Source organism: Ammospiza nelsoni, chromosome 6 (genome assembly GCF_027579445.1).
Source record: "Ammospiza nelsoni isolate bAmmNel1 chromosome 6, bAmmNel1.pri, whole genome shotgun sequence".
Lineage (NCBI taxonomy): Eukaryota > Metazoa > Chordata > Aves > Passeriformes > Passerellidae > Ammospiza > Ammospiza nelsoni.
The window spans coordinates 4,888,277-4,908,496 of record NC_080638.1 but is presented as its reverse complement, the minus strand read 5'-3'; positions in this window follow the sequence as shown (position 1 = coordinate 4,908,496).

Below are 20,220 nucleotides of genomic sequence, written 5' to 3'. Positions count from 1 at the left end.
GATGATCAGTAGGAATGTTGCAGAGCTGCTGTGTGCATCTGAATGGAATGGCAGAGAACGAAGCGCTGGACGTTTCTGGCTTTAGTACAATGCTGCTGCATTGGTGCCAGTTTAGTTGGTTTTTCCATCAGTGGCCTTTCTGTCTAGAAGTACACTGCCCAGAGTATTGGATGCCTTTTCCTTCCTGTTGTTTTCATACCTTCCTTCAGTTGAAAGGATGATACAACCTTGACATTTTGAAGATCCCTGTTAGGAAGCACTATGCCAGAGGAGTCATCGCTCCCTTTTCTTCTGCCTCCTTTGTCATTTTCAGAGACTCATTTCAAATTTCTGCTCATGTCAGGAAGAATCCTGAGACTACTTAGCAGGGCTGACGCTCTCAGCTGCTTTCCTCTTTCCTACTGCTTCATACTGGATGTGACTTCAAGGCCTCGTTTTGTCATCTGCATTTTGCCGTCATCCAAAGCTAAATATTCCAGGCCTGTGAACACAAAAAGAACTCTTAGTCTTTTGCAAGAACTACTCCTAGGAGGATTTGTGTTCACTTTGATCTCTTCAGTGTTTCAGAAAAAAGGAGATTGTACTCTCTTCTTGTGTACTCTCTTCTTGTGCTCTCATTTCCCTCTCTCTGCCTTGCATGCCCCAGTTAATCTACTGGTGTGACTCATTTGGCATCATCTCACGGTGCAAATTCTGCATAGTTTCAAGTCCTTACAAATGCCAGTTGCCAAGGAGCCTATCTAAGCATTCAAGGGGCAAAGAATTGTAGGGCTGGCAAGTTCAGGTGCTGAAACTGTAAGTCATGCCATATCAAAGTGACAGAGCAAATCAATTGATCTAGGACTTTCAGCTGGACACCTCTGAGAATAGCTGCTTGTCAGCAATGACACAGCCATCTTCCTAGCTGGATTCCAGAGAGAGGAAAGGGACACCTTCAATGGTTAATATGTTTGGCATGAGAAAACAGCAAGAAATGTACCGCAAAATACTTGAGTCAGATCAAGTGCGTTTCTCTAGTGAGAATTTTGCACTTGTTCTTTCTTGTCTGTGCCTTTACTTTTCACAGAAGACAGGGGAGCATTTCATTAGTACTGTTCTTTTGTTTTCTTTTGTTGGCCTCCCTCTTTCCACCTGCAATTAACAAATTTGCCTTTCTTTACTGGCTTCTCTTTCTTTACTTCTACAAGTTGACATGAGGTCATCCAACCTTATCATCAATGTTCTCAGACAGTGGAGAGAAGTAGAAGGTACAGCTAAATGGATAAAAGAAACCCACAAAAACAGACAGGTTTTTACAGTCTTCTGTGAGAACATTAGGACACAAGATGTCTTTGAACTGAGTCATGCTCTATTGACTTAACTTTTAGTCCACTGGTTACTATTATTACACGTGTTTGGCCTTTAGTACAGAGCCTTGGAACTAATCCAGGCCAATACTTGGCTAATTTTGTTTTATTTCTAGTGAGGACTTTGTTTCTTAAGGAATAGTCCAGAGAAAGAGCGTCCACGGTACAGTTACAGGTCATAAATTCTGGTACAGTTTGTGCTGGTAATAGGTCTAGGAAAGAAAGGTTTGACATCTTTTTTGACTTTCAAATGGAACCATGATTTGAAAAACCTAAGAGTTGCAGCTCCCCCCCCCACCCCACACCCCAAGTACTTCTCTTTGCAATATTACTCAGGGATTACACATCAAAGCCCACCCTGTAAAATACGTTGCAGATACTTTGCAAGAAGTGCAGCTTAGCAGCTAGAGATGATAACGTGGCTTAAATAACATGGTCTAAATATGTCTGTCTACGCAGACATACTCAACAAAGGTTACGATGGCTTAGCTCCTGTGCTCAAGGGAAGGTGCATTTTAGAACTTCCCAAGAAGGTGAATTCAACCTCCTTCATTGCTCTCTGCTGGAGTCCCAAGAGAATTTCAGTCTGCTTTTTGTCATTTACAGCTGTCACCACTGCTTAGCTCTTGAACATGAGACTCCCTCATGACTGATGAAAGTTGTCTAGTTAAGAGTGGCTGAAAGACATGGTCTTGCTCTAGAAGGAGATGAGAAGGTTTCTGCAGTCTTTGTCATCTCTACTGCTTGTGATTTCTAGACAAAACCAGTGGGAAGTTTTCTGAAGGCAGTCCAGAAGCTGGCAATATGGACAGCTTACAGCCCAACACTTGCTGCAGTGCAACCATGGTGACACCAGAAAGGACTTCAAAAATTTAAAAGGGCAAACAAAGCAGTTGGAAGGAAAAGAACATGAACCATTATTCCATTTTTCTCATCTATCTTTCTTTAAATCATCATTTTCGTGCAGTTTGGCGGCTTGCGTTGGTATCCCACCAAAGGAATCTGAGACAGAGTAAGCTTTTGAATGGAGTAGAAGTGAGAAACGCAGGCCAAGTTGCCTTTTTTGCCATCAAATACCAGTTAGGCTTGAACTACCCTCTGCTTAAGGTGCTTAGCTTACACTAAGAATTGATGAGCACATTTTGATGGGAGCAAATTTTACTGTCATGATGACTGAGTAAATTTTGCTGTCCCTCAGAATTTTACTGTCGTCTGAATAGCAATGTTTGTGTCCAAATAGTATTTTGTCTCCTGTATCTGCAGCAGGTAAGCCTTTTGCTGTCAGCAGTGTTGCTTAAGCTTTCATGTCATATCCCTCTTCACATCCATCTTCTGCTTAAGGCTTATTAATCTACTTTAGAATTGGCAGGTGGAATAAGACTACTTTTCCTTTTTGAAAGCTCATGTCATTTGACCTACTTACAGCAAATAATTCATTAATTGCAAGTCCCCAGCTAGCATCTTTTCGGCATATTCTAACCTTCTAAAGAAGTAACAAAAGCACTCTCCAATACTTGACTTTCATATCACAGTGGGAACGCTGGTCCTGTTTGCAAGAAACAATCATGGGTATGGTAAAACAAAAGGAGGGCTTAGAGTTTTCTCTGTTAACCTATAGTGAGCTTGGATTTTGCAATATGCATGAAGTTAATTAACACTGTTATATAAAGTGGCTGATTTAATCAGTAAATTGGAGTCAATGCTGATAAACGACAAGGTGGGTTGGCTTCCCTTCGCTTTCAACACAGTGCCAATTCGGGCTGGTTTGATAGGACTAAGTGGCTGCTGCAATCTGCCATCCAGAAGCGGGGCAGGTGAGTTTTGTTTGCAAGGGAAAAGGGCCATGGTTTGTGTTTGGGGGCCTGTGACTGAGAGTGCCGGCTGACTCCTGAAATTCTTTGATATGCAGGATGATTCCCAGACGCAAGGTGGAAATGCTGCCAAGTCGGGCTGGATTGAAATTACCCAGGGACTCCTGCAATCTGCCATCGAGAAGCAGGGCAGGTGAGTGTTGTTTGCCAGGGAAAAGGGCCGTGGATTGTATTTGGGGGCCTGTGGCTGGGAGAGGCCGGCTGGCTCCTGAAAATCCACGATCCGCAGGATGTTTCTCAGACCCAAGGTAGCAACATTGCCAAGTCGGGCTGGTTTGATAGTACCAAGTTGCTCCTGCAATGTGCCATGCAGAAGCAGGGCAGGTGACTTTTCTTTGCCAGGGAAAAGGGCCGAGGTTTGTGTTTGGGGGCCTGTGGCCAAGAGTGTCTTGCTGGCTCCTGAAAATCCATGATATGCAGGATGGTTCCCAGACCCAAGGTGGCACCAGTGCCAAGTCGGGCTGGTTTGATATTACCAAGTGGCTCCTGCAATGTGCCATGCAGAAGCGGGGCAGGTGAGTTTTTTTGGCCAGGTAAGAGGGCCGAGGTCTGTGTTTAAGGGCCTGTGGCTGGGAGTGGCCGGCTGGCTCCTGAAAATCCACGATACGCAGGATGGTTCCCAGACCCAAGGTGGCACCAGTGCCAAGTCGGGCTGGTTTGATAGTACCAAGTGGCTCCTGCAATCTGCCATGATCACATGAAGAAATACTTTCTGGCGTCCGTACTGGGCCATGTGCTCTTTCTTCTCTCAACTTCTCCATCACCTCTCATCTGTTTCACATGCGCTATCTTCAAGGTCCACAGGCTACTTTTCACAGCATCTTCAGGCCTGATGCAGTAAGAATGATGAATAGAACAGAGTTGGGTCTATTTTCCAGTTTGGATAAAATGCTTTCTGCACACAAATCCAAGGAGAAGGTGCTGCCCCGATGCCCAGAAAAACTTTCACTCCTGCTAGTGTTCTACGTCAACCACAACTTAGTCTGAAAGAAAAGCTTTTTCTCTGAGAGCATCTGAGAGGTTTGCACGAAGCACTGATATCTGACATATGCAATTTTGAAGAGGAGAGGAAAAAGAAAATGGCAAGAAGTTTTTAATTTTAGTGGTTTCAATTTTAATTTCCGTGCACTTTTTCAAAACTTGTCAGCTCAAATGCCCATCAACATCTTTTAGTCATCTGTAAGTCAGTATTCATCTAAAATGTGCTTCAAATCAAAAGAATTTCAAATTTGCACTCCAAGTTTCTATGCCTAGATTTATGATTTCCTACACATATTAGATGAAAGGAAGGCCTTTTTTACTGTGGGAGTGCTGGAACACTGGGACAGGTTGCCCAGAGAAGTTGTGGGTGTCCCATCCCTGAAAGTATTCAAGGTCAGCTTGGACGGGGCTTGGAGCAGCAACAAAGGAGAAGCTTGATGGTAGAGAAACAAAGTTGGACTATAGAAGAAACTGGGATTGAAGTATAGGAGCAAGTTTTCTCTCAGCTCTTGGGGTAAATTCAAAGTTGTACAAAATGACATTTATCTGTGATTTTCACTACTGTAACAGAAAGGTTCATGAAAACTGTACAGAAGATAGCAAATTTTAAAAGAGATAAGAATTACAGCATAAAATCCATGGGACGGGTTACAACATGAGACACTCTCTAAGAGAAAATCTCTGTGTTTCAGCACTTCATCATGGTAAGATTTCATGAAGTGCCAAAGAAGGCGGCAAAATATCATTCGGGACATTATTTACTGGAGTTCAGCCTGGCCATTAGTAGGAACTGGGTTTGACCACATCATGTAGATATACCACACACACTTTCCCTTCACTGAAAAATGACTGTTTACAACGAAGAAGCAATTGACGATCAAAATTGATTGAAAGCATCTTAAACATGTCAAGTATTTCATTGTAGATGATCTGTGATCCAAATGCTTCTTCCACCTTCGAGAGGGACAGAACAATTCTTCCATATCATGATGGTTTCAAATTGTATCAACCAATGTTTTCTGCTGAAAAGATAGCATCTATTTTTTTCTATTTTTGGAAGAAAATATTCCTAGACATACAACAGGTGAGAACTAAGTAATTTTAAAGAAGCAAATGACATGAAAATATTCTGTAAATAGAATGAAATGAAAAGCTGTGTTTTAAATAGGAGCTAAATATGAAACAGAATTTCTGTACCAGGCATTTGAATTACTGCACCAGCTCTTTTGCCCATCAAGAGAGGCATTGAGCATTTCAGTCTTTTCCAAGGTGTTCATGATCTGCTATGCTGATCTCTGTGTGTGCCTAGGTGTGTGTGGAAGGGGGGGCATGTGAAGGGGAGTGTGTATGTTTGCTTTACAATTGTTGTGGCAGATTCATGCCTCAGCTCCACATTTTGTTTTAGAAAGGTCACACAGAGTGGATATGAAGTTTACTATCAACAAGAGATCAATTCCCAAATCATCCATTTGACTCTACCTTATAAATCATGTGCTTTGTTGCATATTTTATCAAATCTACTTTCAAGCCAGATGGAGGCAGGAGGATGTGGGAATCCCTCCACCATCTTGCAACTTTTATGCAAGTAGGTTTTCAAGAAAATCATCGTTTCTCTTTGAAATATGTCTGGAACAGGCATGATGGTAGTGTCAACCTGTTGGAGTTTTTGTTGCTGGAAGAAGTTGTACAAAAGGATTGGTTTTTACATTGACCGGTTACTGAATCAAGCGCAGGAATACATTGGAAATTCAACTGGGGCCTCCTTTTCCCAGCAGACCACTTCTAGAACGAGCTTGTACAATGAAGCTGACGCTTCTGCTCTCTTTTTGTTTCTTTCCTATTTTTCTTGGCTTCTTTGCCACTCTCTAGACAATTTGTGAACTCTTTTCCCAACTCAGATGGTTTCAATAGTCTGATTGTGATCACACATTTTTACAAGGAATTCTTAAAATCTTTCCTCGAGTTAAGAAAGTCAAGGACTTAGGTCTTTTTCTTCCCTTATAATATTGCAATGAAATTGATAACTAAAGACCAACTCTTTCTTTTTGTTTTTAACCCAAGTAGATAATTCCCATCCATTCATCCATTTGGTGGACCAATAGTTGCCATGCTGATGGAAGTTGTCACTTCTTAACAATAGACATTCTGTGACTATGTTGACAGCACTTTGGGTGAAGATCCTAACTGGTCTTGGATACACATAGGGAGAAATTTGCTCAGCCAGTGTCAGTCTTAAGCATGCGTATCAGAAGATCTTTCTAGAGCTGGGAATTTTCCCATGAAAGGGATTCAGTTAGGGAAGAGACACTCGTCCCAGAGTTTTACATTCTTCTTGAACACTGCTTAAGGAACTTAGATGCCGTGTCCATTTGGATCTCTGTCTTCACAGAACTTTGTCATGCAAGTGCTTGAAATGCATCTTGAAGAGAATTCACTAGCACAGAATGAATGAGAGTGGAAGGGGTTGGTGAGGCTAACCAGGCCCAATCCCCCTGCCTAAACCAGGATACCTAGAGCCTCTTGCCCAGGATTCTATCTGGGTGTACTTTTAATGTCTTCAAAGATCCAGGCTCCACAATCTTTCTGGGCAGTCTGTGCCGTGGTTCAGTCACCCTCACAGTAAAGAATCATTTGCTGATGGTCAATGGCAATCTCCTGTATTTCAGAGAGTGCCCACTGCCTCTTGTTTTTTTCACTCAGCATCACTGAAAAGACACTGGTTCCCTCCCCTTTGCACTATTGCTTCCATATGGATGCGTGCTGCCATGTAGAGATATGTCAAAAACCTCCCTGAAGCCCAGGCAGATAATATTCCCTTCATCTACCAGTCAAGTTGATTCATCAGAGGAGTTTAAAGTGATGTTCAGCATGAAATTCCCCTGAAAAATCATGCTAACTACATTATTTTGTCGTCTTGCATGTGCCTGGCAAGGTTTTCCAGGAAGAGCTGCTTCATCAACTTCCTGGGGATAAAAAGGAAGCTGGCTGGTTTCTACTATTCCGAGTCCTCCTAATTGCCTTTTATAGAGATGGGTGTCATTTGCTCTCATCCAGTCTTTAGCCTCTCTTGTCGTCTACATCTTAGCAAAAAGCTTTTCCACTACATGTTCATGTGATTGGAAACGTCAGGAAAGTGTAAGGTACTGTTTTCTATCAGTTGGCAAGCTGCGCACACAATCCCAGTGTTGTACAGCTTCCTTCTTCACCTTTCCGATGCTGCCGCTCTCTCCGGCTCCCGGAGCCGAAGAAGCGGCTTCTTCGCGCAAAGACGATTGTACCGCTCACAGTGCTCTCTTAGCGCCGCTTCTGCCGAAAGAAGCCCGGCAGCGGCTCTTAGCTCCGGAGAGCATCGTACCTGCGTCTTTAGCGTCTTTTGTGGTCTACATCCTAGCAGAAAGCTTTTCCACTCTGTCTGGCAAGGAAAACCTGCGGGAGCACAGAAAACATCTCCCATCGTCTTCTGGACGTTGCACGGAGGTCTGCCAAGTGTTTGGCATGAAGGAAAGAAAAGTTGTCCAAAACAGCTTCCAATCGAAGATTCGTGTGATTGGAAACGTCAGGAAAGTGTAAGGTACTGTTTTCTATCAGTTGGCAAGCTGCGCACACAATCCCAGTGTTGTACAGCTTCCTTCTTCAGTTTTCCGATGCTGCCGCTCTCTCCGGCTCCCGGAGCCGAAGAAGCGGCTTCTTCGCGCAAAGACGATTGTACCGCTCACAGTGCTCTCTTAGCGCCGCTTCTGCCGAAAGAAGCCCGGCAGCGGCTCTTAGCTCCGGAGAGCATCGTACCTTCGTCTTTAGCGTCTTTTGTGGTCTACATCCTAGCAGAAAGCTTTTCCACTCTGTCTGGCAAGGAAAACCTGCGGGAGCACAGAAAACATCTCCCATCGTCTTCTGGACGTTGCACGGAGGTCTGCCAAGTGGTTGGCATGAAGGAAAGAAAAGTTGTCCAAAACAGCTTCCAATCGAAGATTCATGTGATTGGAAACATCAGGAAAGTGTAAGGTACTGTTTTCTATCAGTTGGCAAGCTGCGCACACAATCCCAGTGTTGTACAGCTTCCTTCTTCACCTTTCCGATGCTGCCGCTCTCTCCGGCTCCCGGAGCCGAAGAAGCGGCTTCTTCGCGCAAAGACGATTGTACCGCTCACAGTGCTCTCTTAGCGCCGCTTCTGCCGAAAGAAGCCCGGCAGCGGCTCTTAGCTCCGGAGAGCATCGTACCTTCGTCTTTAGCGTCTTTTGTGGTCTACATCCTAGCAGAAAGCTTTTCCACTCTGTCTGGCAAGGAAAACCTGCGCGAGCACAGAAAACATCTCCCATCGTCTTCTGGACGTTGCACGGAGGTCTGCCAAGTGTTTGGCATGAAGGAAAGAAAAGTTGTCCAAAACAGCTTCCAATCGAAGATTCATGTGATTGGAAACGTCAGGAAAGTGTAAGGTACTGTTTTCTATCAGTTGGCAAGCTGCGCACACAATCCCAGTGTTGTACAGCTTCCTTCTTCACCTTTCCGATGCTGCCGCTCTCTCCGGCTCCCGGAGCCGAAGAAGCGGCTTCTTCGCGCAAAGACGATTGTACCGCTCACAGTGCTCTCTTAGCGCCGCTTCTGCCGAAAGAAGCCCGGCAGCGGCTCTTAGCTCCGGAGAGCATCGTACCTTCGTCTTTAGCGTCTTTTGTGGTCTACATCCTAGCAGAAAGCTTTTCCACTCTGTCTGGCAAGGAAAACCTGCGCGAGCACAGAAAACATCTCCCATCGTCTTCTGGACGTTGCACGGAGGTCTGCCAAGTGTTTGGCATGAAGGAAAGAAAAGTTGTCCAAAACAGCTTCCAATCGAAGATTCATGTGATTGGAAACGTCAGGAAAGTGTAAGGTACTGTTTTCTATCAGTTGGCAAGCTGCGCACACAATCCCAGTGCAATACAGCTTCCTTCTTCACCTTTCCGATGCTGCCGCTCTCTCCGGCTCCCGGAGCCGAAGAAGCGGCTTCTTCGCGCAAAGACGATTGTACCGCTCACAGTGCTCTCTTAGCGCCGCTTCTGCCGAAAGAAGCCCGGCAGCGGCTCTTAGCTCCGGAGAGCATCGTACCTTCGTCTTTAGCGTCTTTTGTGGTCTACATCCTAGCAGAAAGCTTTTCCACTCTGTCTGGCAAGGAAAACCTGCGGGAGCACAGAAAACATCTCCCATCGTCTTCTGGACGTTGCACGGAGGTCTGCCAAGTGTTTGGCATGAAGGAAAGAAAAGTTGTCCAAAACAGCTTCCAATCGAAGATTCATGTGATTGGAAACGTCAGGAAAGTGTAAGGTACTGTTTTCTATCAGTTGGCAAGCTGCGCACACAATCCCAGTGCAATACAGCTTCCTTCTTCACCTTTCCGATGCTGCCGCTCTCTCCGGCTCCCGGAGCCGAAGAAGCGGCTTCTTCGCGCAAAGACGATTGTACCGCTCACAGTGCTCTCTTAGCGCCGCTTCTGCCGAAAGAAGCCCGGCAGCGGCTCTTAGCTCCGGAGAGCATCGTACCTTCGTCTTTAGCGTCTTTTGTGGTCTACATCCTAGCAGAAAGCTTTTCCACTCTGTCTGGCAAGGAAAACCTGCGCGAGCACAGAAAACATCTCCCATCGTCTTCTGGACGTTGCACGGAGGTCTGCCAAGTGTTTGGCATGAAGGAAAGAAAAGTTGTCCAAAACAGCTTCCAATCGAAGATTCATGTGATTGGAAACGTCAGGAAAGTGTAAGGTACTGTTTTCTATCAGTTGGCAAGCTGCGCACACAATCCCAGTGTTGTACAGCTTCCTTCTTCAGTTTTCCGATGCTGCCGCTCTCTCCGGCTCCCGGAGCCGAAGAAGCGGCTTCTTCGCGCAAAGACGATTGTACCGCTCACAGTGCTCTCTTAGCGCCGCTTCTGCCGAAAGAAGCCCGGCAGCGGCTCTTAGCTCCGGAGAGCATCGTACCTTCGTCTTTAGCGTCTTTTGTGGTCTACATCCTAGCAGAAAGCTTTTCCACTCTGTCTGGCAAGGAAAACCTGCGGGAGCACAGAAAACATCTCCCATCGTCTTCTGGACGTTGCACGGAGGTCTGCCAAGTGTTTGGCATGAAGGAAAGAAAAGTTGTCCAAAACAGCTTCCAATCGAAGATTCATGTGATTGGAAACGTCAGGAAAGTGTAAGGTACTGTTTTCTATCAGTTGGCAAGCTGCGCACACAATCCCAGTGCAATACAGCTTCCTTCTTCACCTTTGCGATGCTGCCGCTCTCTCCGGCTCCCGGAGCCGAAGAAGCGGCTTCTTCGCGCAAAGACGATTGTACCGCTCACAGTGCTCTCTTAGCGCCGCTTCTGCCGAAAGAAGCCCGGCAGCGGCTCTTAGCTCCGGAGAGCATCGTACCTTCGTCTTTAGCGTCTTTTGTGGTCTACATCCTAGCAGAAAGCTTTTCCACTCTGTCTGGCAAGGAAAACCTGCGCGAGCACAGAAAACATCTCCCATCGTCTTCTGGACGTTGCACGGAGGTCTGCCAAGTGTTTGGCATGAAGGAAAGAAAAGTTGTCCAAAACAGCTTCCAATCGAAGATTCATGTGATTGGAAACGTCAGGAAAGTGTAAGGTACTGTTTTCTATCAGTTGGCAAGCTGCGCACACAATCCCAGTGTTGTACAGCTTCCTTCTTCACCTTTCCGATGCTGCCGCTCTCTCCGGCTCCCGGAGCCGAAGAAGCGGCTTCTTCGCGCAAAGACGATTGTACCGCTCACAGTGCTCTCTTAGCGCCGCTTCTGCCGAAAGAAGCCCGGCAGCGGCTCTTAGCTCCGGAGAGCATCGTACCTGCGTCTTTAGCGTCTTTTGTGGTCTACATCCTAGCAGAAAGCTTTTCCACTCTGTCTGGCAAGGAAAACCTGCGGGAGCACAGAAAACATCTCCCATCGTCTTCTGGACGTTGCACGGAGGTCTGCCAAGTGTTTGGCATGAAGGAAAGAAAAGTTGTCCAAAACAGCTTCCAATCGAAGATTCATGTGATTGGAAACGTCAGGAAAATGTAAGGTACTGTTTTCTATCAGTTGGCAAGCTGCGCACACAATCCCAGTGTTGTACAGCTTCCTTCTTCACCTTTCCGTTGCTGCCGCTCTCTCCGGCTCCTGGAGCCATAGAAGCAGCTTCTTCGCGCAAAGACGATTGTACCGCTCACAGTGCTCTCTTAGCGCCGCTTCTGCCGAAAGAAGCCCGGCAGCGGCTCTTAGCTCCGGAGAGCATCGTACCTTCGTCTTTAGCGTCTTTTGTGGTCTACATCCTAGCAGAAAGCTTTTCCACTCTGTCTGGCAAGGAAAACCTGCGGGAGCACAGAAAACATCTCCCATCGTCTTCTGGACGTTGCACGGAGGTCTGCCAAGTGTTTGGCATGAAGGAAAGAAAAGTTGTCCAAAACAGCTTCCAATCGAAGATTCATGTGATTGGAAACGTCAGGAAAGTGTAAGGTACTGTTTTCTATCAGTTGGCAAGCTGCGCACACAATCCCAGTGCAATACAGCTTCCTTCTTCACCTTTGCGATGCTGCCGCTCTCTCCGGCTCCCGGAGCCGAAGAAGCGGCTTCTTCGCGCAAAGACGATTGTACCGCTCACAGTGCTCTCTTAGCGCCGCTTCTGCCGAAAGAAGCCCGGCAGCGGCTCTTAGCTCCGGAGAGCATCGTACCTTCGTCTTTAGCGTCTTTTGTGGTCTACATCCTAGCAGAAAGCTTTTCCACTCTGTCTGGCAAGGAAAACCTGCGCGAGCACAGAAAACATCTCCCATCGTCTTCTGGACGTTGCACGGAGGTCTGCCAAGTGTTTGGCATGAAGGAAAGAAAAGTTGTCCAAAACAGCTTCCAATCGAAGATTCGTGTGATTGGAAACGTCAGGAAAGTGTAAGGTACTGTTTTCTATCAGTTGGCAAGCTGCGCACACAATCCCAGTGTTGTACAGCTTCCTTCTTCACCTTTCCGATGCTGCCGCTCTCTCCGGCTCCCGGAGCCGAAGAAGCGGCTTCTTCGCGCAAAGACGATTGTACCGCTCACAGTGCTCTCTTAGCGCCGCTTCTGCCGAAAGAAGCCCGGCAGCGGCTCTTAGCTCCGGAGAGCATCGTACCTTCGTCTTTAGCGTCTTTTGTGGTCTACATCCTAGCAGAAAGCTTTTCCACTCTGTCTGGCAAGGAAAACCTGCGGGAGCACAGAAAACATCTCCCATCGTGTTCTGGACGTTGCACGGAGGTCTGCCAAGTGTTTGGCATGAAGGAAAGAAAAGTTGTCCAAAACAGCTTCCAATCGAAGATTCATGTGATTGGAAACGTCAGGAAAGTGTAAGGTACTGTTTTCTATCAGTTGGCAAGCTGCGCACACAATCCCAGTGTTGTACAGCTTCCTTCTTCACCTTTCCGATGCTGCCGCTCTCTCCGGCTCCCGGAGCCGAAGAAGCGGCTTCTTCGCGCAAAGACGATTGTACCGCTCACATTGCTCTCTTAGCGCCGCTTCTGCCGAAAGAAGCCCGGCAGCGGCTCTTAGCTCCGGAGAGCATCGTACCTTCGTCTTTAGCGTCTTTTGTGGTCTACATCCTAGCAGAAAGCTTTTCCACTCTGTCTGGCAAGGAAAACCTGCGGGAGCACAGAAAACATCTCCCATCGTCTTCTGGACGTTGCACGGAGGTCTGCCAAGTGTTTGGCATGAAGGAAAGAAAAGTTGTCCAAAACAGCTTCCAATCGAAGATTCATGTGATTGGAAACGTCAGGAAAGTGTAAGGTACTGTTTTCTATCAGTTGGCAAGCTGCGCACACAATCCCAGTGTTGTACAGCTTCCTTCTTCACCTTTCCGATGCTGCCGCTCTCTCCGGCTCCCGGAGCCGAAGAAGCGGCTTCTTCGCGCAAAGACGATTGTACCGCTCACAGTGCTCTCTTAGCGCCGCTTCTGCCGAAAGAAGCCCGGCAGCGGCTCTTAGCTCCGGAGAGCATCGTACCTTCGTCTTTAGCGTCTTTTGTGGTCTACATCCTAGCAGAAAGCTTTTCCACTCTGTCTGGCAAGGAAAACCTGCGGGAGCACAGAAAACATCTCCCATCGTCTTCTGGACGTTGCACGGAGGTCTGCCAAGTGTTTGGCATGAAGGAAAGAAAAGTTGTCCAAAACAGCTTCCAATCGAAGATTCATGTGATTGGAAACGTCAGGAAAGTGTAAGGTACTGTTTTCTATCAGTTGGCAAGCTGCGCACACAATCCCAGTGTTGTACAGCTTCCTTCTTCACCTTTCCGATGCTGCCGCTCTCTCCGGCTCCCGGAGCCGAAGAAGCGGCTTCTTCGCGCAAAGACGATTGTACCGCTCACAGTGCTCTCTTAGCGCCGCTTCTGCCGAAAGAAGCCCGGCAGCGGCTCTTAGCTCCGGAGAGCATCGTACCTTCGTCTTTAGCGTCTTTTGTGGTCTACATCCTAGCAGAAAGCTTTTCCACTCTGTCTGGCAAGGAAAACCTGCGGGAGCACAGAAAACATCTCCCATCGTCTTCTGCACGTTGCACGGAGGTCTGCCAAGTGTTTGGCATGAAGGAAAGAAAAGTTGTCCAAAACAGCTTCCAATCGAAGATTCATGTGATTGGAAACGTCAGGAAAGTGTAAGGTACTGTTTTCTATCAGTTGGCAAGCTGCGCACACAATCCCAGTGTTGTACAGCTTCCTTCTTCACCTTTCCGATGCTGCCGCTCTCTCCGGCTCCCGGAGCCGAAGAAGCGGCTTCTTCGCGCAAAGACGATTGTACCGCTCACAGTGCTCTCTTAGCGCCGCTTCTGCCGAAAGAAGCCCGGCAGCGGCTCTTAGCTCCGGAGAGCATCGTACCTTCGTCTTTAGCGTCTTTTGTGGTCTACATCCTAGCAGAAAGCTTTTCCACTCTGTCTGGCAAGGAAAACCTGCGGGAGCACAGAAAACATCTCCCATCGTCTTCTGGACGTTGCACGGAGGTCTGCCAAGTGTTTGGCATGAAGGAAAGAAAAGTTGTCCAAAACAGCTTCCAATCGAAGATTCATGTGATTGGAAACGTCAGGAAAATGTAAGGTACTGTTTTCTATCAGTTGGCAAGCTGCGCACACAATCCCAGTGTTGTACAGCTTCCTTCTTCACCTTTCCGTTGCTGCCGCTCTCTCCGGCTCCTGGAGCCATAGAAGCAGCTTCTTCGCGCAAAGACGATTGTACCGCTCACAGTGCTCTCTTAGCGCCGCTTCTGCCGAAAGAAGCCCGGCAGCGGCTCTTAGCTCCGGAGAGCATCGTACCTTCGTCTTTAGCGTCTTTTGTGGTCTACATCCTAGCAGAAAGCTTTTCCACTCTGTCTGGCAAGGAAAACCTGCGCGAGCACAGAAAACATCTCCCATCGTCTTCTGGACGTTGCACGGAGGTCTGCCAAGTGTTTGGCATGAAGGAAAGAAAAGTTGTCCAAAACAGCTTCCAATCGAAGATTCATGTGATTGGAAACGTCAGGAAAGAGTAAGGTACTGTTTTCTATCAGTTGGCAAGCTGCGCACACAATCCCAGTGCAATACAGCTTCCTTCTTCACCTTTCCGATGCTGCCGCTCTCTCCGGCTCCCGGAGCCGAAGAAGCGGCTTCTTCGCGCAAAGACGATTGTACCGCTCACAGTGCTCTCTTAGCGCCGCTTCTGCCGAAAGAAGCCCGGCAGCGGCTCTTAGCTCCGGAGAGCATCGTACCTTCGTCTTTAGCGTCTTTTGTGGTCTACATCCTAGCAGAAAGCTTTTCCACTCTGTCTGGCAAGGAAAACCTGCGCGAGCACAGAAAACATCTCCCATCGTCTTCTGGACGTTGCACGGAGGTCTGCCAAGTGTTTGGCATGAAGGAAAGAAAAGTTGTCCAAAACAGCTTCCAATCGAAGATTCATGTGATTGGAAACGTCAGGAAAGTGTAAGGTACTGTTTTCTATCAGTTGGCAAGCTGCGCACACAATCCCAGTGTTGTACAGCTTCCTTCTTCACCTTTCCGATGCTGCCGCTCTCTCCGGCTCCCGGAGCCGAAGAAGCGGCTTCTTCGCGCAAAGACGATTGTACCGCTCACAGTGCTCTCTTAGCGCCGCTTCTGCCGAAAGAAGCCCGGCAGCGGCTCTTAGCTCCGGAGAGCATCGTACCTTCGTCTTTAGCGTCTTTTGTGGTCTACATCCTAGCAGAAAGCTTTTCCACTCTGTCTGGCAAGGAAAACCTGCGCGAGCACAGAAAACATCTCCCATCGTCTTCTGGACGTTGCACGGAGGTCTGCCAAGTGTTTGGCATGAAGGAAAGAAAAGTTGTCCAAAACAGCTTCCAATCGAAGATTCATGTGATTGGAAACGTCAGGAAAGTGTAAGGTACTGTTTTCTATCAGTTGGCAAGCTGCGCACACAATCCCAGTGTTGTACAGCTTCCTTCTTCACCCTTCCGATGCTGCCGCTCTCTCCGGCTCCCGGAGCCGAAGAAGCGGCTTCTTCGCGCAAAGACGATTGTACCGCTCACAGTGCTCTCTTAGCGCCGCTTCTGCCGAAAGAAGCCCGGCAGCGGCTCTTAGCTCCGGAGAGCATCGTACCTTCGTCTTTAGCGTCTTTTGTGGTCTACATCCTAGCAGAAAGCTTTTCCACTCTGTCTGGCAAGGAAAACCTGCGCGAGCACAGAAAACATCTCCCATCGTCTTCTGGACGTTGCACGGAGGTCTGCCAAGTGTTTGGCATGAAGGAAAGAAAAGTTGTCCAAAACAGCTTCCAATCGAAGATTCATGTGATTGGAAACGTCAGGAAAGTGTAAGGTACTGTTTTCTATCAGTTGGCAAGCTGCGCACACAATCCCAGTGTTGTACAGCTTCCTTCTTCACCTTTCCGATGCTGCCGCTCTCTCCGGCTCCCGGAGCCGAAGAAGCGGCTTCTTCGCGCAAAGACGATTGTACCGCTCACAGTGCTCTCTTAGCGCCGCTTCTGCCGAAAGAAGCCCGGCAGCGGCTCTTAGCTCCGGAGAGCATCGTACCTTCGTCTTTAGCGTCTTTTGTGGTCTACATCCTAGCAGAAAGCTTTTCCACTCTGTCTGGCAAGGAAAACCTGCGCGAGCACAGAAAACATCTCCCATCGTCTTCTGGACGTTGCACGGAGGTCTGCCAAGTGTTTGGCATGAAGGAAAGAAAAGTTGTCCAAAACAGCTTCCAATCGAAGATTCATGTGATTGGAAACGTCAGGAAAGTGTAAGGTACTGTTTTCTATCAGTTGGCAAGCTGCGCACACAATCCCAGTGTTGTACAGCTTCCTTCTTCACCTTTCCGATGCTGCCGCTCTCTCCGGCTCCCGGAGCCGAAGAAGCGGCTTCTTCGCGCAAAGACGATTGTACCGCTCACAGTGCTCTCTTAGCGCCGCTTCTGCCGAAAGAAGCCCGGCACAGCGGCTCTTAGCTCCGGAGAGCATCGTACCTTCGTCTTTAGCGTCTTTTGTGGTCTACATCCTAGCAGAAAGCTTTTCCACTCTGTCTGGCAAGGAAAACCTGCGGGAGCACAGAAAACATCTCCCATCGTCTTCTGGACGTTGCACGGAGGTCTGCCAAGTGTTTGGCATGAAGGAAAGAAAAGTTGTCCAAAACAGCTTCCAATCGAAGATTCATGTGATTGGAAACGTCAGGAAAGTGTAAGGTACTGTTTTCTATCAGTTGGCAAGCTGCGCACACAATCCCAGTGTTGTACAGCTTCCTTCTTCACCTTTCCGATGCTGCCGCTCTCTCCGGCTCCCGGAGCCGAAGAAGCGGCTTCTTCGCGCAAAGACGATTGTACCGCTCACAGTGCTCTCTTAGCGCCGCTTCTGCCGAAAGAAGCCCGGCAGCGGCTCTTAGCTCCGGAGAGCATCGTACCTTCGTCTTTAGCGTCTTTTGTGGTCTACATCCTAGCAGAAAGCTTTTCCACTCTGTCTGGCAAGGAAAACCTGCGCGAGCACAGAAAACATCTCCCATCGTCTTCTGGACGTTGCACGGAGGTCTGCCAAGTGTTTGGCATGAAGGAAAGAAAAGTTGTCCAAAACAGCTTCCATCGAAGATTCGTTGTGATTGGAAACGTCAGGAAAGTGTAAGGTACTGTTTTCTATCAGTTGGCAAGCTGCGCACACAATCCCAGTGTTGTACAGCTTCTTCTTCACCTTTCCGATGCTGCCGCTCTCTCCGGCTCCCCGGAGCCGAAGAAGCGGCTTCTTCGCGCAAAGACGATTGTACCGCTCACAGTGCTCTCTTAGCGCCGCTTCTGCCGAAAGAAGCCCGGCAGCGGCTCTTAGCTCCGGAGAGCATCGTACCTTCGTCTTTAGCGTCTTTTGTGGTCTACATCCTAGCAGAAAGCTTTTCCACTCTGTCTGGCAAGGAAAACCTGCGGGAGCACAGAAAACATCTCCCATCGTGTTCTGGACGTTGCACGGAGGTCTGCCAAGTGTTTGGCATGAAGGAAAGAAAAGTTGTCCAAAACAGCTTCCAATCGAAGATTCATGTGATTGGAAACGTCAGGAAAGTGTAAGGTACTGTTTTCTATCAGTTGGCAAGCTGCGCACCCAATCCCAGTGTTGTACAGCTTCCTTCTTCACCTTTCCGATGCTGCCGCTCTCTCCGGCTCCCGGAGCCGAAGAAGCGGCTTCTTCGCGCAAAGACGATTGTACCGCTCACATTGCTCTCTTAGCGCCGCTTCTGCCGAAAGAAGCCCGGCAGCGGCTCTTAGCTCGGAGAGCATCGTACCTTCGTCTTTAGCGTCTTTTGTGGTCTACATCCTAGCAGAAAGCTTTTCCACTCTGTCTGGCAAGGAAAACTGCGGGAGCACAGAAAACATCTCCCATCGTCTTCTGGACGTTGCACGGAGGTCTGCCAAGTGTTTGGCATGAAGGAAAGAAAAGTTGTCCAAAACAGCTTCCAATCGAAGATTCATGTGATTGGAAACGTCAGGAAAGTGTAGGTACTGTTTTCTATCAGTTGGCAAGCTGCGCACACAATCCCAGTGTTGTACAGCTTCCTCTTCACCTTTCCGATGCTGCCGCTTCTCTCCGGCTCCCGAGCCGAAGAAGCGGCTTCTTCGCGCAAAGACGATTGTACCGCTCACAGTGCTCTCTTAGCGCCGCTTCTGCCGAAAGAAGCCCGGCAGCGGCTCTTAGCTCCGGAGAGCATCGTACCTTCGTCTTTAGCGTCTTTTGTGGTCTACATCCTAGCAGAAAGCTTTTCCACTCTGTCTGGCAAGGAAAACCTGCGCGAGCACAGAAAACATCTCCCATCGTCTTCTGGACGTTGCACGGAGGTCTGCCAAGTGTTTGGCATGAAGGAAAGAAAAGTTGTCCAAAACAGCTTCCAATCGAAGATTCATGTGATTGGAAACGTCAGGAAAGTGTAAGGTACTGTTTTCTATCAGTTGGCAAGCTGCGCACACAATCCCAGTGCAATACAGCTTCCTTCTTCACCTTTCCGATGCTGCCGCTCTCCGGCTCCCGGAGCCGAAGAAGCGGCTTCTTCGCGCAAAGACGATTGTACCGCTCACAGTGCTCTCTTAGCGCCGCTTCTGCCGAAAGAAGCCCGGCAGCGGCTCTTAGCTCCGGAGAGCATCGTACCTTCGTCTTTAGCGTCTTTTGTGGTCTACATCCTAGCAGAAAGCTTTTCCACTCTGTCTGGCAAGGAAAACCTGCGGGAGCACAGAAAACATCTCCCATCGTCTTCTGGACGTTGCACGGAGGTCTGCCAAGTGTTTGGCATGAAGGAAAGAAAAGTTGTCCAAAACAGCTTCCAATCGAAGATTCATGTGATTGGAAACGTCAGGAAAGTGTAAGGTACTGTTTTCTATCAGTTGGCAAGCTGCGCACACAATCCCAGTGTTGTACAGCTTCCTTCTTCACCCTTTCCGATGCTGCCCGCTCTCTCCGGCTCCCGGAGCCGAAGAAGCGGCTTCTTCGCGCAAAGACGATTGTACCCGCTCACAGTGCTCTCTTAGCGCCGCTTCTGCCGAAAGAAGCCCGGCAGCGGCTCTTAGCTCCGGAGAGCATCGTACCTTCGTCTTTAGCGTCTTTTGTGGTCTACATCCTAGCAGAAAGCTTTTCCACTCTGTCTGCAAGGAAAACCTGCGGGAGCACAGAAAACATCTCCCATCGTCTTCTGGACGTTGCACGGAGGTCTGCCAAGTGTTTGGCATGAAGGAAAGAAAAGTTGTCCAAAACAGCTTCCAATCGAAGATTCATGTGATTGAAACGTCAGGAAAATGTAAGGTACTGTTTTCTATCAGTTGGCAAGCTGCGCACACAATCCCAGTGTTGTACAGCTTCCTTCTTCACCTTTCCGTTGCTGCCCGCTCTCTCCGGCTCCTGGAGCCTAGAAGCAGCTTCTTCGCGCAAAGACGATTGTACCGCTCACAGTGCTCTCTTAGCGCCGCTTCTGCCGAAAGAAGCCCGGCAGCGGCTCTTAGCTCCGGAGAGCATCGTACCTTCGTCTTTAGCGTCTTTTGTGGTCTACATCCTAGCAGAAAGCTTTTCCACTCTGTCTGGCAAGGAAAACCTGCGGAGCACAGAAAACATCTCCCATCGTCTTCTGGACGTTGCACGGAGGTCTGCCAAGTGTTTGGCATGAAGGAAAGAAAAGTTGTCCAAAACAGCTTCCAATCGAAGATTCATGTGATTGGAAACGTCAGGAAGAGTAAGGTACTGTTTTCTATCAGTTGGCAAGCTGCGCACACAATCCCAGTGCAATACAGCTTCCTTCTTCACCTTTCCGATGCTGCCGCTCTCTCCCGGCTCCCGGAGCCGAAGAAGCGGCTTCTTCGCGCAAAGACGATTGTACCGCTCACAGTGCTCTCTTAGCGCCGCTTCTGCCGAAAGAAGCCCGGCAGCGGCTCTTAGCTCCGGAGAGCATCGTACCTTCGTCTTTAGCGTCTTTTGTGGTCTACATCCTAGCAGAAAGCTTTTCCACTCTGTCTGGCAAGGAAACCTGCGCGAGCACAGAAAACATCTCCCATCGTCTTCTGGACGTTGCACGGAGGTCTGCCAAGTGTTTGGCATGAAGGAAAGAAAAGTTGTCCAAAACAGCTTC